Raw genomic sequence first — 16,794 nt, forward strand, 5'->3', positions numbered from 1 at the left:
ATCTCTAATTAAAGTTTATTTACTATAAACATGATTTAATAAGGACATAACAGCAATGCTGTACTGAAATGTCCAGCTGACAGGTCTGCTAACCCATTAACCAGATACAGCCTATTTGGTCCAATATGGGAAAAGTTTATGTTTAATTCATAAATATCCTATTTATTCTGGGCTAAAGGCAAGTTTCAAGCTTGTAAAAATGCTCAGAGCTCTTGAGGCCCTTGGGGAGACTGGGGGATTACACTGGGATAGCAGTGGTTCCTTGAGATTGTCTACAAGCCAGGACTAAAAGAGGAGGAAGTAACAAACTTGTGAACCATATACGTGTACAGTGATGTCCCATAATTTAAGTCACTGACTGCCCACATACAGCTAATAATCTGAAGCACACAAAAGAACAATTTTGTTGATTAATTCTACTCTATGAAAACAGCTTTGGCAATATTCTCTAAAAGCCTCTTACTTAATTGTATTTCAGTAGAGGAAAATTCAACTCCCAGTAGTGAAATTATTTAGTTAAGAGTAGAGAGGAATAAAGAAACTCTCATCTGAAAAATGGGACACAATATGCCATCCACTAGCTCATCCTACGTGAGAACAAGAAGTCTTTATGGCGACAAAGGAGTCTGCAGAGCAAGAGGAATGTTTTTGCACTTTCCTAATTGTAGATGACAAGATACTGCAGCAAGCTGGGCTACTCAAAATTGATGTTACAATAGCCTCATTAGAAAAATGGAATTGCTATAACGTGAGTACACTTGCCTCCAGCTGCCAGGAAATTCCCTGAACCTATAGTGAAAGCATAGGGGCGCTACTCCAGAGTCCATTGTGCTGTTTTACTTTGATCTACTTGCTAAAGCACTTTGCTCTGGTATGTGTGCCACTGACATCACTGAGACTGACACTACACAGCCAGCTGTGTAGAAGATAAAGCTGACAGGCTTGTGCCACAGCTGTGAAAAGCTCACATTCCAGTAAGAGCAGCAGTATTAGTGACCCTGGAGGCAACAAGTAGCAGGGTCATGAGGGCAGTAAGTCAGTATTTATGCAGTACTATGGCAATTTGGGGAATAGTTTCATGACTAGAGGCAGATCAGTGTTTAAATACCTGCTTCTGGCTGGGCACACTTCTCTGCTTATGGTTTTGTGCATCTGCAGCTAGAGGTGCTTTCCTCCCGTTTGCCATTTGGAGTCATGTAAGACAATAAGATATCTGGTGTAACATATTAGAAAAGAGAATGTTCTAGACATTATGTTGTGATTAACTAGATAAACTCTTGTTAAATTAAGACAGGATTTATAATACTACCAAGACTGTAGTATGTAAGAAGTGTTCTGGATTTGTTGGCGATTTTCTTAGCTGCAGTTCAAAAGCAGAAGAGATTTGCACAGGCATTTGGAGAGTTGTTCACTCCGGTGCTGCAGCTGATGTATGGGGCTTTCCAATCCATACAGAAATCCTGAAGGACCCCTAAAATAGTAATTCTAGTTAATCAGGTTGAGTTTGGAACACAAAAGACCAGGAAGAGCAAAGGTTTTTGTTTTGTCCTGTGTATCAGGAGAGGTAGGGACAGAAAAATCTAGTATGTATGTATCTCTGCTCTGAAGTCAAACTGCTAAATAATATAGACAGAAGTACAAAAGTAACAGGCAGATCTTTGAGGAGCTTCTTTCTTCCTCTGTGTGATCCTGAAAGCTTCCAGCAACTCAGTGGGATTCATGATATCCTGCTTCTGCCAAAGCAGAAGATTCACATACGTTTATGTAATAATATTGTGACTAAATCTATTAAAAATAGATTGCTACCAAAAACATCACAGTCTGTAAGCATTGAGCTCTTTACATTACTGAAGAATTTTTACAAATTCAGATTATATTTTTAAAGCAAATGATATTGTTTCACATGAAAAGTGAACTAGCCTTATGAGTCAAAAAGTCATCCTATAAGTAGTATTTTTTAATGTAAAACTTTTTTTGAAAAACACTTTATTTGCACTTTTTTGATATACAGATGAATTTTCTTGGTCAGTTAACCATCACTAATAAACAGAGAGGGAATTCACTGAGCAAATTCATGTATAACATGTTGGTGTTTAATTCAGGGCAACCCTTAGTCATATCAGAGAGGGGATGGAGACATCTGGAAAAGGGGAAAGGCAGGAGTTATCTCCTGAGGGAATTCCACGCTCACCAAGTGTCTAGTAAGAAAGAAACAAACTTGTCAGCATCATGTAATTCTACCACTTCAATACATTTTGACTCTGCACTACTTAGAAATAATCATTGGAAGGAAGAGTCAACTTTACCTACCTGTCCTATGATTAATAGAGAAGCAGGACCAACTTTCAAGTCCTTTTGTAATTATGATGCAGAACTGTTGGAGGTCTCTAAATCCAGACGATTATTCTTCCTTTCCTTCCCCTAACTTTAACCACACCTTTCTCATAGTAGAAAGGATCCAGGCTGTCTAGGCAACAGAGTTCCCATCTCCCTGCCTGGACTGGTTCTGACTCAACTAAAATTGAGTTCACAACTGAAATTGAGTATCCAGATTAAAAAAAAATACTTCTGAATTAGGTGAGAATGGAAGGGTGTAGTAGTTATGAGACAATTGGTCTGATCAGGCCAAGGTCAAATGGTATGTTTGAAAATAAATTTTGCCTAACTTCTGTATTTCAGGGAAATTAAAAGGAAAAAAAGGATTAGAGAAACTGAAATTCAGTAGCAGAAATGGGATAAATGACGTCCTTTTAAATTCAAAATGAGGTTGCCACAATCTCAGAAGACAGTGATTAAGACATTAAAGGGAAATGTTCTGCCATTAATATTCTGAATTGTCTAAATGCAGCACCTGCCTTCAAAATGAGTAAAAATGCATAAGAAAGGGGAAGAACCAGGGGGAAAAAGAAAAATGCTTTTTATAAATAGTTATAAATAGCTTTATAGAAAGAGTAATCCTTGAGGAAATTGGGAAGTTAAATCAAACATTAATCCCTACAAGCAAGCAAGAAGTCCTCAGGTGAGCTAAGTAGTAAGAATAATGATTATCTTTATTTTATAACTGCAAGGAGGGTGAAGGATGGATAAAGACTTCTTTTATAACGGTAAACAGAAACCAACAGCCATCTTGCTTTTCAATGCTGTTTTTGTTTGGTGACTTCAACCAGTTATTACTGGACTGGTGTCAATATTAAGAAGTAAATTCTACACCTGTATTCAGCAGTAGAAGGATATATCCTCAGTGCTTTCACAGGATCCATTTATTGAATTTCCATATTTATATAATGTTATAAGTGTACAGTTTCCATTATTTTATATTCTATTTTCATTGGGTTTTCTTTTCTTAAAAGATTTCTCAATATATTTTTGTATTCACTGCTTCTGTCACATCAAGTTGCCATGGTAATGCTGCAAAAATATTCAGAATCACAAGATATTAATGAATCATTCCAACCAGGTTTCTGAAATTAAAGTTAAAACAAGCAACTGAAAAGTGGCACTGGAATCTGTGCTTCACATCCTGAGGTCAGTTTTCATGACAAGAATGCTTTCTGTTTGCAGATGTATGGATATACTGTGCACATTGATATAATCGAGAAACTCATATTCTCACTGTATATTTAGGGGTTTCTTCCCTTCTCCCACACCAGTCCCTCCTATTAAAGAGCATAAGGTTTAATCACATGTTTCTTCAGTCACAACTCAGTTTCAGTACGAATGACAAGCACCAGAAGGTCATCTTGTCTCCTCTCTTTCCCTGTCTTTGGGCAGCGGCAGCAGCGCTGTGCTGTTCCTCCCAGGTTGTGTAAGTCACTGTGCTCTCCATAGGTGAGTGGAGGTTCAGCAATACAGGAGGGCTCATGGAGACATTGTCCTTACTGCTTTTTCCCCCAGTATCTCACCTGACTCCTTCCTGAAGTTCGTTGCTATTATTTCTTGTTCTGTTTTTTTACCAAGTGATAAGAAGAGATTGCTCCTTACCACTCCCTAGGACTCTTTTATGAAGCCTCCTACAATATTTTCCTCATAGCTGTTCAATTCCTTGTGCAAGAAATTTAGCACATTTGGGACCTGCTTCTAAATCTTTTGTCATTATCCCTGTTCTCTTCTTGATATTCCAACTGACAGTGCCTAAAATCAGATCTAAAACATTAGCTGGAGTGTTTTAAATGTCAGCACAAGAGCAGAAAACCAACTTCATGCCTCATACAGATCTGTTTCTGTATTACAATAAAGTGGCTGATTTTGCTCATTATCATGACATATGCTTAACTAAGGCTGCATAATAGTCCCTAGAAGATCTTTTGAAGAACTGTTGCTCACACTGACTTTAATGTGCCTTAAAATTCTTACTAGGTATTTATTTTACTCTTTCAAATAGGATCTTTTTGTTTCCCCCAGACCAAATCTTCCTTTTATCAACATCAATATTAGTTCTGAACATACCTTCCCAATTGACAGCAATCTCTTTTAATCTGCAAATTTAATAAACCTAATCTTTGTCTGCCAGGACAATATGAAATTAAGGACTAAGAAAATATACTCGTGGAATCCCTTGCCCATGCTTCCTTCTCCTATGACAATGCTTCTTTCTTGTTTAAAATTATATAAATTATATGAAGGAAACCTCAAAATCATAGAGAAATTACTCCAGTACCTAGGAATATTGTATCTCTCTATATCTTCCAGGAAAATATATTATACCCTGAAAACAGGATATAACATACCTGCATGTAGTAATTATGTCAAGACAGACTGGACTGGCACAATCACCAGTCCTTTATTAAAATCTTTACGCACCTCCTTTCGGTGGACTTTTTCCAGGCAACTCTAACTCCTTTCCTCACAGGCAGCTTCACACAGCACTGACTCATTCTCTTCTCTCTGCAAGTTTCCTTCTTCTTTCTGCATGGCTGGCTAACCCCAAGCTGTCCCTTACCCCACTGCCCAACCCTGTCTGTCCCTCACACAGCATCGTACCTTGCACGACTGCATGTCCCTTACCTCTGCATGGCACAGCCAACAGCCTCCATCTCAAACTGCAATTCTGGTTGTCAAGCTCCAACCACAATTTGTGGTCAGCTAACCCACTCTTTTATAACACACAACCTCACTGAGCAGGCAAAGCTGTCTCCACTTCTCGGTAATCAGTACAGCCATAATTCATTGGGAAAGATTGCCTTCTGCACTGTCCTGAGAACCTATCTTCCCACACCTGCACTGCTCTGAAATATGTAAATTAACTGAGCCAAATATTAAGTATCAGAACTGCTCCAGATGCAGTTGTGTGGAGCTCTAAGGGGGATAGTGTGGATAACCAGACAATTTACATGGTACCTGAACTGCCCTGATTAGACTGTTCTGGCAATTGGAGCTGTACAGTGAAGTGCAGTGATTCAGGTTGCTAAGAAAATAAGGAGGTTTTGAAATCTTTGCTTCATGACTGTAAGTTCTACAATGTCTATGATTCAGTAAAATTCAACACAGACATTGCCAAACAGTGTCCAGGAGAAAATGTAACACTTCCACTATCTGTCTTGGGTGTCATCTACAGTAGCTGATTGGTTTTGTAACTGAGTCAACTTTTCTTTCCTCTTTTCCTAAGCTGTACAAAAATCATTTACTCCCACGGTGGAATGTGCATTCCCTTTCAGTGCAGTATCACATGGCAACATTAATTTTGTCTTAACAGAAGGAGAAACATGAGTTATTCCCACTGAAATTAGGAGTTCCCAAAGTTATTTCTGACAGACCTGTGGGATATGTGTGGCAATAGAACGTAGAGAATACAGCCCAACATGCTGCAGGTGCCTGCAGCAGTTATATCAATAAATTCTGAAAACCAGAAGTTAGAATAAATATCACTGAATCACAACATTCTTTCCAAGCCAAGGTCAAAACCAGCACTTCAAACATAAATGCAGGTTATTTTGAAGTCAGAAAGAATGAAATCATACGGGATGGTGAGGAAACATCACCTATTATGTTCAAATTATTTACAGTCACAGCTCCTGCAATGCTCTTTTCATGACAACTTTTCCATCGTGGTTCACTTTGCCGCTTTTCATTTTGATAGGAATGTCATTTTAATGATGTTGTTAAGAAACCTTCTATGTAATCCAGTAGCAAAGAATTCAGCTGAACTAATGAGCTGCTACAGCACTCAATTATTTCAGAGGAGCCATTCCTATTATGCTCTTCTGGAGGAATCCTGTAAACGTGTGCTGGAGAGGCAGCTGTACCTTCAATAAGGGGGTTTTTCCTGTTGCTGTGTTGACTGATGCTGCTCTGCTCCTCTTCTAACCAGTTCATTTTCTTTTTGAATGTTTGTGTGCACTCTATTATCTTGAATTCTCCTCAAGGTGTGACTCAGGATAACATGCATATTGAAATGCTGCTAATTTTCAATAACATTAATAGTCTTGCTTTTAACTTTTGATAAAGCTTCTCTGTTCCTTGGCTTTCCTTGAGGATATATTGCCAGTATTTATCAGGTTGATCATCCACTGGAATGCCAAGAAAATTAACTATAGAGCAAAAGAGATCATAGTAGATGAAAAGTAGTAATTATTAGCAAAATTGTATTAACATATAATTTTAAACCTGAATCCCAACTGCTCAAATATATTTTTTAAAAAGTAGAATAAAACTTTATTTCTTCTTTCTTATTCAACATTCTGCCCTGATTTTGCAATTTTTGAACTATATTATAATTGATTGCTTCTAAATAGTATTTGATAGTGTTAATTGGAATGAATAACTTTATTAAAGGTGGCATCGTCTATGATGAAAAAGCTTCCCAAAAGGAAAAAAACCCTAAGATTACATCACCATCTTTTAAGGTCTGCATCATGTGTTGATTATGTTTAAGAAAACCCCTACGTGGATTTAGAAACAATTCAATCCCTTTTCCCCATGAATGTTGTGTTCAGCCTCTGAACTGATGCAGAATCCTTCGTCTGCAGCAATGAAAGATGTTATGGTATTAATGCACATTAATGGACAGAATTACTACTAAATTTGGGCACAGAGGATGAAGGTATAGTAAACATGAGTTTTAGCAAGTATTAAAATTTGCTTCTTCCAACATTTCACAAGAAAAAAGCTAAGGAACATAATTGTGGATTCTGTATTTTCTAAAGAGCTGTAATAAAGTTAACTGAGCACACAACAATATGAAAACCTATGGGGAGCTGGAAAAATATGTTTTCCATTTTATTTTATAATGATTAAATGTAAATATTTTAAATGAGTTGCTTAGCTTTATGTTTTCACCAAAAGCCTATGGAAAGCCTCTTACTCAGTTGCAATTAAATTGTGTTTAGTAATGTACAATTAAGAAAAGTCTTCTTGTTTGCAAGTACCTCTTACTAATTGTTTCCATATTAAAAAATCACTTTCTCAGCCTAAATTTCACCTAATTTTCAGAGACAGGTTATCCAGCAGACTGTGTGCATACTTTTCAATAATGAGAAGCCATATGCCAAAAATTATAGGCAATCAAATTTGCCTGCCTGACTTGGAATCTTTTCAGTGTGGGAGGATCTAACTTTATTCATAATGTGCTAAATACCAACGACAGAAATCTGGCTTGAAACAAAGATTGCTTTAAAAAGAAAACCCTATCATAAATATATGTCTTTCTATTTGAATTTACAAGATTTGACAATATAGACGGTGATCTGCTATTGTTTTTTAGCCAATAAAAAGGAATCAAAGTCAAAATAATAATATTGCTCAAAAAGTTTTGCTAACTCCATTGCAAAGCATTAATTATCTGACAAGGCTTTAAGGGTCTGATTTAAGCATATTGAAATAAATAAAAAAGGATACTTTGATGATCTTATGCAATTCAGAACTCACAGGATCAATTCACAATAAAGATCAAAGATTCTTTGAGCTGTTTCCTCCCTGTCCCCATCCCCCTATTTCTCTCTAAGCTTTAAACTCTCTGCTTTATTTTGCCTTTTTTTCCCCCTACTTTTTTTAATGCAAACTGATGATTCATAGTGAGGAATAAGGATATACTTCGTTAATTTTTTTAATTATAGCACTGGATTCTGAAACACAGCATAGCTGAGAATGGTGTACTTGAACAGAATTTAAAAGCTACTACATATCTCTTTACTGTGCAGGATAGGGCTTTTTGGTGTTTTGGTTTTTTTTAATGAGTTCCACTGCCTGAAATTGTCTAACCTTTTTATTGCCACATATTATTAAATTCACTTTCTTATTGTTGCAGAAAATGAGGTTATAGCAGAAATGCAACTGGAATGCTGTCTATCTTTAATTCTGAATTCAAATGAGATGTGTTTTAAAAAACTGCCTTAGCTTCTGTTTCCTGTTTTTTACCTTTCTAATATTAATGAGGAGTTTTTTTATAGTTATTTTCACTTTCACCACACCATTAGAATGTGCACTTTATGGAATAATTTTAAAATAATTTTAAAATGAAAGCCATGGGATTTCCAGGATATTGAAGCATTAATTCATTATACTTTATGTCCATAGCTCAGAAAATCATCTCATAAGGGGCTCTATAAAGTAAAGGGTCTTGGGTCCAAGCATCTGTTATGCTGGTTCACGCAGTCACCATATCCCTGTTGAAACTGTCTGTTTACTTTTATGTTAAAAACATGTCATATAATGGCACAACGTTTAGGTTCCTGAAAAATACTGTGGTCTGTTGGACTGTGTGTCTCATTTTATCCTCCCTGTTCTGTTGTAGCAGGTCTGGTATATAGTACCCAGAATTAAAATACCCATGACTTATAGAATTGTTGGGATAAACTAAGTGCTTGGTAGGAAGTAGAGTTCAAGAGGAGACAATAAGATTTTCATAAACAATTTTTTCCCCCTTCCATTAGGGTTATTTTTATTCCACTGTTTCTACTGAAGGGTAAATAATAAAATGACCAGATTGTACAGTTCCAGAGAGATTCTGTGAGTGGCCTTTGTGTATCTTTAGTTCTCTTTCAAATGCCAGTATGTCTGAATGTCACAGGCAGAATCCTCCTATGAAATGCCACTCAAGCAATTACAGTTTGCAAATAAGTAAGTGCAGAGAAGGAGATGAAAACTGCAAATCAGTTTGGTTTTATGTTGTAATTAAGATTTTGATCAAACATCCAGCTATTTTTCCTGATCCCTGCTGCTAGATAGAGAGGGGGGAAAAGCCTTGATGTGAATATGGGGAAAGGATCTTCTCTTGTAGGTTATAGAAAGGACTATATTCCCCAAAATTCCAGGCTGTTGAGTCCCAGGTTGTCCCTTGTGCAGACCCCCAGCTCCTGGCCTGGAGCCTGGGCTTAGGGTGTCTGTCCCTGGACACAAGAGCACTGACAATGTGCACTGTATTTTTAGTTTCTCCACATACTTGTATATGGTCTTAGAAGATCCAAGATTTAAATTTGGATGGTCTTCAGTTGTCTTAGATTCTTTTATGTTCCTCAATCCAGATATTCAGACATATCAACTTTCATATATCTCCTCACAACATCCTATTAGGTTCAGTAATTATGTTATTTTCAGCTTCTGAAGCAAATGGATAAGGAGGTTAAACCCAAAAATGACTTAACTATACGCTTTTAAAACTCCCAGCAGCAGAGAGTAATAGGTGCAAGGACTTTTACAGAATTCCAAAGGGCAGAATCTCAGCCTACATATTCAGTCCAAGGTCAGGTGGTAAGTCAGTGATTTACATGCACACTCTGATTTCTGGACAGGCCTTTCCATTTCAGTAATTCCAGCAGGAAACTGTAATTAAGTCACAAACATACCTGGCAAGTGAGGCTAGATACTTTGGCTGGAATTGGTGCAAAGAACTTCATATATTGAAAGGCAAATGTTCATAGTTAGCAAAAATAAGCAAATTTTCATGTTCTGTTCCTTAAAATTTGCGCAAAAATTCGCAAACTAACATACAGTTTTATGATAGTTTTTCCTGATATGTGATATTTTTAAAATCTTTTGAAAATATGTTACACTGCATCTGTAGTTCCCCACGGATTTATTTCAGCTATGGTAATATTTCTGAGACTAAAATGAAAACATATCTGAATAAGCACTGGTTTACAAATCATAATAATGGTAGTACATGCTAAAGAAAATCCAGTAGAAGGGATTATCATTGTAGGAAAATTCATTGCACCAAAATGCCATATACTTTTCTTTTTGTGACTTAAATTTCTTTTTCTTGTCCTACAATAAAAATTCATATTTTGAAAAGGACATAATTATCCAAGATCATAGAGAGGAAAGCTTCAGATGAAGGAGCCTTTTCCAAAGAAAACTTGAGATGTTGCAAATGCTTGTCTTCATGGAAGAAAGATAATAAAATTAGAGAATGTTAAACTCAATAGAGCAGTTACAGAGTGTGTATTCAGTCAACTTAGATGTGAGAGAAGAAATTCATGGCCTTTACACCAATTAAAAAGAATTGGAACCATAACTAAGCCACTGACAACATTCTTTGCAATATAAAAGGTAACCAAACATTTTTTTGTACAACCATGTTAGCCATTTGTAGGCTCTGAACTAATATTGCCAATGCTTGTACAGAGTAAAACTCCTGGTCTCGTCTAGTAAGACACACTAACAGGTGATGTAAAAGTGAATGCTCATTTTGTTGTTCTGAGTCACACAAAAGTTACAGCTGCAGCCAGAACATCCTGTCCTGTTAGTTTCGAGATAAATTATGATACTAGATTGTAGGCTGAGGTCATCAAATCCCCAAAATCTCTAAACTGAAGTTCTGAGACTTTCTTCTGGTATGAGAGTCAACAGCAATCTCAGGGTAGTGTGCTGTAAATCAAGAAGTGAATATGTGCTCAGGTCTGGCACATCTGTGTGGATGGAGGAGGGTGGGAGTTCCCTGTCTTTATAATGAGACCAAATCAAAGATCCCAAGTCCAGTACTCAAGACACAGCTTCAAAGTTCTGTCTTCAGGCTGTAGGAGGCCAAGGATGCTCAGTGTGGCTGCAATTTTAAAACACAACACCATTTCTGCAGATCAGGGCAGGCTCATATTAATGTTGTGGTTTAAGTCCCTTTTACAGCAATTCAGAAAAAGAAAGTGTACAACTTTTGCTCCTGTGTATCCAGAAATGAAAGCAGGAGCTCTATTGATGTTGGCAGTTCCATAAATTGATTTAAAAATGACCACTGCATTTGTCGTTTCTTTGAAGAAGCCAGGGCAGATTTGTCTTAGTCACAGTCTGGTTGAGTAATGTGATTAAAAGCACAGCACATTAGAATATTCACCCCCTTACAGGTTTTATGTTTATCTAGACCATTTTTATTGTTGAGCTATATTTAGGATGTATTTTGCTGTGTATTTGTGAGTATCAGTTGATGTATATGAAGGTTTTGCCCATGTACTACATCTGAATTTGTTAGGAAATTATTTTCTGTCATTTTGAAAACTATTGACAAACAAAATTATAAAAGCTACTTAAAACATTTTCATATGTCAAATCCAATGAATGCTAGAGGTAAAACAACAATAAAAGCATTGTTTACATGACTTATGTGGTAAGCTATTATTTTGCAAATAAGTGTTTCCCCTGTGAGGATTTATTGTCTATTAGTATAGTGTGCAATAAATAGGAGTGATATTAATATAAAAAGATTTGAATTTAATATAGGCTTGTTGCTTCTTGTAGAGTGCTCATAGCAAATAACATGTCCTTCATTAAAAACTTCAAATAATGCTTTTGTACTGTGAAAATTAAAATTATATCTAGTGTTTAAATCACATTGCTGTCAAGTAATATAAATTAATATTTCAAAACTCATGGGAACAAATGCCACGACACAATAAAAGTAATCACCGTATTTATAAGTATTTCATTCCATCTGATGCAGATTGCAATACATAATTTGAAGATCTGTTTTCTTCCTTCTACAGGGGATATGTCCTTTCAATAATAAATAATTTAAGCAATTCCTTGAAGTGGTTGTTCTGCAGCATTAGTCTGACAGTTGAACTTGGCTGAGCTTTTCTAACCAAGATAATGCTTTAAATTTAATGAGATGACAAAGACACTTTGGAATTACATATCTAATTTATAACAGAGTACTGAACCATGAGTACTAACACCATGAATGACTGGGCTTTTAGATCCTCTGTGTGCAAGTTACTCCTGTATATATCAAATACACAAAGACAGTTCATTTTGAACTCAGATGATACTTTCATTTGTCCTATATGTGATTTGGTAAGGGATTAATTGGAAAGCAAAAAATATATAAAAAGAACTCATATTTTAAAACATCAGTCTTGACAAAAACATGAAATATCAGTTTTGTTTCTTGTGTTCTAGTAAATTATATTCTTACCTAGAAAAGGAATTTCATTGCATTAGACGAGAGATACAGGCATTTTATTCTTCCAACTATTCTCTATCCATATATGACAGAACTTCATGAATAATAAGCCAGATTTGCTTGAAAGTACAGTCTACTGGGTACACAAAGCAGTTATTTCACTCCTTCATTGCATTATAAGCTGCAGTGATAGCAAACCCACCTTAACACCATATGAATATAAAATATGTTTTGATCTTGAGTTGAAAAATTTTGTACAGGAACTCAGATACTTTATGTAGTTCTTTGGGTTTTTTTTTTGTATATTAAGTGAATATTTTCTCTGGAATTGAAAATTAATGGATTGACAAAAGTACCCACTAACATTTCAGGCATTATATGAAATGTATTCTGTCCTGATTCACTGTAAAGCTTGGTTGTAGTCCCCTTGTCATGCTTGTTTAGCTTCTTGGCTTATCTACCGAAAAGTTCAATATGTGTTCCACTTAATCCCATTAGTGGTGTGGTTATGGAGATGTGAAATTGGAGTGGGATTCTTCAGGCAACACCTACACTGTCAGTCTGGCTCTTTGTTTTGCTCCTAAAATCTACTTGCCTACTGTTACAGAGCTTAATTTGCCCCCAGGGTACCCTTCAGGACAGCTTAATCTCTCTGAGAGTCTGTGCACTGCTGCCCACAGAGGGTCCAGGGTTCTTCCAGCAGTGCTGAACTCACAGAGTGCAGTACTTTGGCTCCCACTGATTTGTTTCTCCTCAGATGCTGTTGCAGCTGCTCACACACCCGCCTGCCTCAAAGCCGGTGTACTAAACACCTACTCAAAGAGCCACCCTAAACAAATACTTCTACAGGCTAAAATGTGGAACCTTCACAATTTTAGGCAATTGAACTAAGTAAAATTATTAAAAATAATTATCTTTTGCTTGGCCACAGGAATGACATGGCATATATATGGACACAGCCAAGTCTTCTCTGGAAACTAATAACTATAGGCAAAATAACAGAATACCATCCAAAACAAATAGTCGTGGCACAGTGGACTAGATAAACCTTCCACCCTCTCTCAGATTCTCCTTCATACGAGAGAGAAGCGAACTCTCTGGTGCAGTCACACAGTTGGATGACAGCACAAAGCAAACTCTCTGACAATCCAAAGCTGCCATTTGACTCAGTTTCACAGAGAAGATGAGAGAAAATTAGTAGTGTTACTTGGTCAGGTTAGAAGATGTTTCAGATAGGGTTTTAAAGGAGTTAGGAATTAAGAAGACACTGACAGTTTTGATATCTGATAGAGAAAAGATTCCAGAGAAGGACAAATAGAGTATCAGAAAGGGATAGAAAATGCCACTAAGAAGGTGCTAAAGTAAGTGAACAACAGGAGGGAGAAATGCAGCTATTAGGAGATGACAGTTGCTGAATTTTAAAAACAGCCCATGAAGATGAAAAACCTGAAGACTTGAACAAGGTTTAATGGATATAAAACCTGAAGTGATGCTGTAGAAATCCTATTGCCAGAGCCTCTAAAACTGACCATTATGTTTCCATGAGAATACTGCTTGAAATGCACAAGAGGACTGAAAGAAAAAAAATGGATTTCTTGCTAGATGTAGAGTAGTATATGAGAAGTATCAGCTGACAATTACACTGTGTGACAAGTATAAACAATGCCATAGCACTGAAATTAAATCAGTGAAAGTCAGTGGGACAGTGTTGGGCCAGATTCAGGCCCCAGAAATACAGTGGAATTCCAAACCCCATTTTGACATATTCTAGAAATATAAGAAATTCCAGCTTCATTGGACTGTAGCTTACATACAAATTTTTAATATGGGAAATATCTAAATTATTCCAAAAGTAAATTAAATGCATTTTAAATTGTAAACTAATTCAAGATATGATTCTAGTCACATAAGTCTGCAGAGTATGAGACTGAAATAAATTAAGTTGAATGAAAGAGAAATTTTTTAATTATCCAGATTCCTTGACATCCCAGAGATTTGTCTTGTTCCCAGCAGCCATTCCCACAGGCTGAGACTGCAAGCCTGCTCTAAGAGATTCCTGGTAACTGCTTCTGAACTAACCAGAGATACACAACCCATCCTATTTGTCTGCTTGCCAGTTACTGTTATCCAAGTTTATCTACTGCAGCACAGTATTGCACAGTTAGACACTCTCTTTTCTCCAATAAACTTGGGGTAAAATCTAGCTAGCATAAAAATTGCTGCTGGAATCTATGATTTATGGCGATGGGGGTTGGGGGGAGGAAGGCTGGTAGCATGAGCAATACTGCGGTAGGATGGATTGCTACTTCATACTATACTCACCAACCAATACATCCTGTAGCACTTCCCAAGTTTCAGAGTTAGGACATACTGTGTAGGAATACTACCTTTAAATTCTTGATCAAAAATCCAGATACTTATGTAGTTATTCCAGAGTTAAGAGTTCATCCAGAGTAAGGTCTGGGTTTTTTCCCCTTTCTCTCTTTCTGTCTCTGTGTCTGTCTCTCTCCCCCACTGATTTCTTGTACTGTTTCCTGGGAACCCAGAATTTTCATTGCCCAGTTTCTGTATCCCACTTTAATGCTAACCTTAGAGTCTCAGCAACTCTTGATTGTTTCTATGGTCACTGGAGTTGGAAAAATGGCTGACTACTAATATCTGTTACCTGAACTGTCCTGTTGCTTCTGTCACCTCAGTTATTTCCCTGAAATTAGTATTGTGAATGCTGTCCACTGGTCCCTTTTTCAAATCTACTGTTTTCTGCTTCCACTGTCATTTACAGAAGTATCAAAGCTTCCATCAGTCAAACCTGAGGCAGTCTGGAGCAGAATACTTAGGAACAGCAGAATGGTGTTCTTTTTGACTTTTCTTGTTGGGGCCCAGCCTACCCGACCCTTGGATGGTGTCAGTGAAGTGGCTAAATAAGTAATAAAGGGATGATTAAAGGACTAGAAACTGAAAGCCTTAATATAAGGGGAAATAAAAGGGGGCACACAAGGGCACATCATAAAACATAAACTGAAACCCCTGCTCACAGCTACCTCTAAGAAACAAAACCCTTCCTCCCTAGAAGTCCGATATTCACAGGTCTGTGTAGCTCCTTCAGAACTCCCTGAAATGGGGTTGAGCACACACTTATATAGACTAAGAGGGAATGTTCTAGAAAGCTCCCAGCCAATCACAGACCACTGTATAGTCTCTAGTTGCATGGTCACTCCCAGTCGTTCCCATAATCTTTTTCTTCTCCTTTACTTCTCGCCGTAGCTTAAGTGGGTATCATCTATCAAGGCTTCTCAGTGTCCAGGATCCAATATCATGGATCCAATATCCATATCATCCAATATCGTCACCTGCTGTGTGGCTGGTTCACAGCCTGTGCCTTCCAGGACAGACTGCTGCATCTCCCCCTTTTTGTTTTTTAAAAAATTAAAAGATCTCAAGGTCTTCTGTACAACAAGGTATTTGGCAAACAACTTAAAATTAGCAAGACTAGCATTAATAACTCTTTTAACAAAAACAAAGCTGGGTATAATTATTGTTGAGCAAATAAAACATCTAACAGGGAACTTAACATAGACACAACCATTATCATGACCTATGTTAACAATTCTATTCTAATCAGCAATAACAATTGCTTTAGTGAACTTCTAACCTTTAAACTATTTACCTAACAGTGTACAATATTTGTAAAAATAGTAATGAAAATCAACAACAGGCAAACAAATATTATGATGATGAACCAATGGTTAGCAACAAAAGTGATTATTTTCTTTTTCCTTGATTATTTTGAAAATATTATGTTATATTCTTTACTCATGGAAACACAGTAAGTGGAAGTAGAAACTGAAATTTTGAATTTTTTTAATTTTACCAGATCTTTTGCAAAGGACAGCTTTATTCTCCTCAATTTCCCTTTATCCTTTATTCTGCCTTATTTCCCTTTCTTGTTTTTCTTAAAAAATATTTGTGGGATTCATGTATTTTTGGAATGAAAATAAATAGTGTTGTAATTATTTTAAGCAGAAGCTGTCATTTATAATAATTATGACAATTATGCAGACTCAGGTAAGAAACATAATAGGATATAAAGTAAATTGCTTTTTTAAATTTTGCTTATATCTTTAAGTTAAAGGGATGGAACACTGCACAGATTTGTGTATCCTTGTGCAGGGACCATGCTAATCTTTTCTGCATTGCTCCAATTTCAGCATACTTGCTGTTAAGTCACAATTGCTGTATTTAACTTTTAAGTTAAAGGTATAAGTAATATTATTTCTAATGCTTAAGGTCTAGGACAAAAAAATCATATAATCTCTCTATTTAGTAACACTGAAATTAAAAACAAGGAAATTATGCAAAAACCATGCCAGGATAATGAACATGAAAACACACAAGGCAAACTATTTGTACTTAAAACTTAAAACGTGGTAATTATTTTAAATACTATTTTGCATTAAAATAACTTA

General features: G+C 36.4%; 1 non-coding gene across 1 annotated transcript; it reads right to left on the minus strand.

Annotated features, from left to right (window-relative positions):
• Positions 1-16,456: 16,456 nt before the first annotated feature.
• Positions 16,457-16,558, minus strand: LOC134049876 (U6 spliceosomal RNA). The gene has a single exon (XR_009933634.1). It is a non-coding gene; the product is annotated as a U6 spliceosomal RNA (small nuclear RNA).
• Between the last annotated feature and the right edge of the window lie 236 nt (positions 16,559-16,794).

This window comes from Cinclus cinclus, chromosome 14 (assembly GCF_963662255.1).
Source record: "Cinclus cinclus chromosome 14, bCinCin1.1, whole genome shotgun sequence".
NCBI lineage: Eukaryota > Metazoa > Chordata > Aves > Passeriformes > Cinclidae > Cinclus > Cinclus cinclus.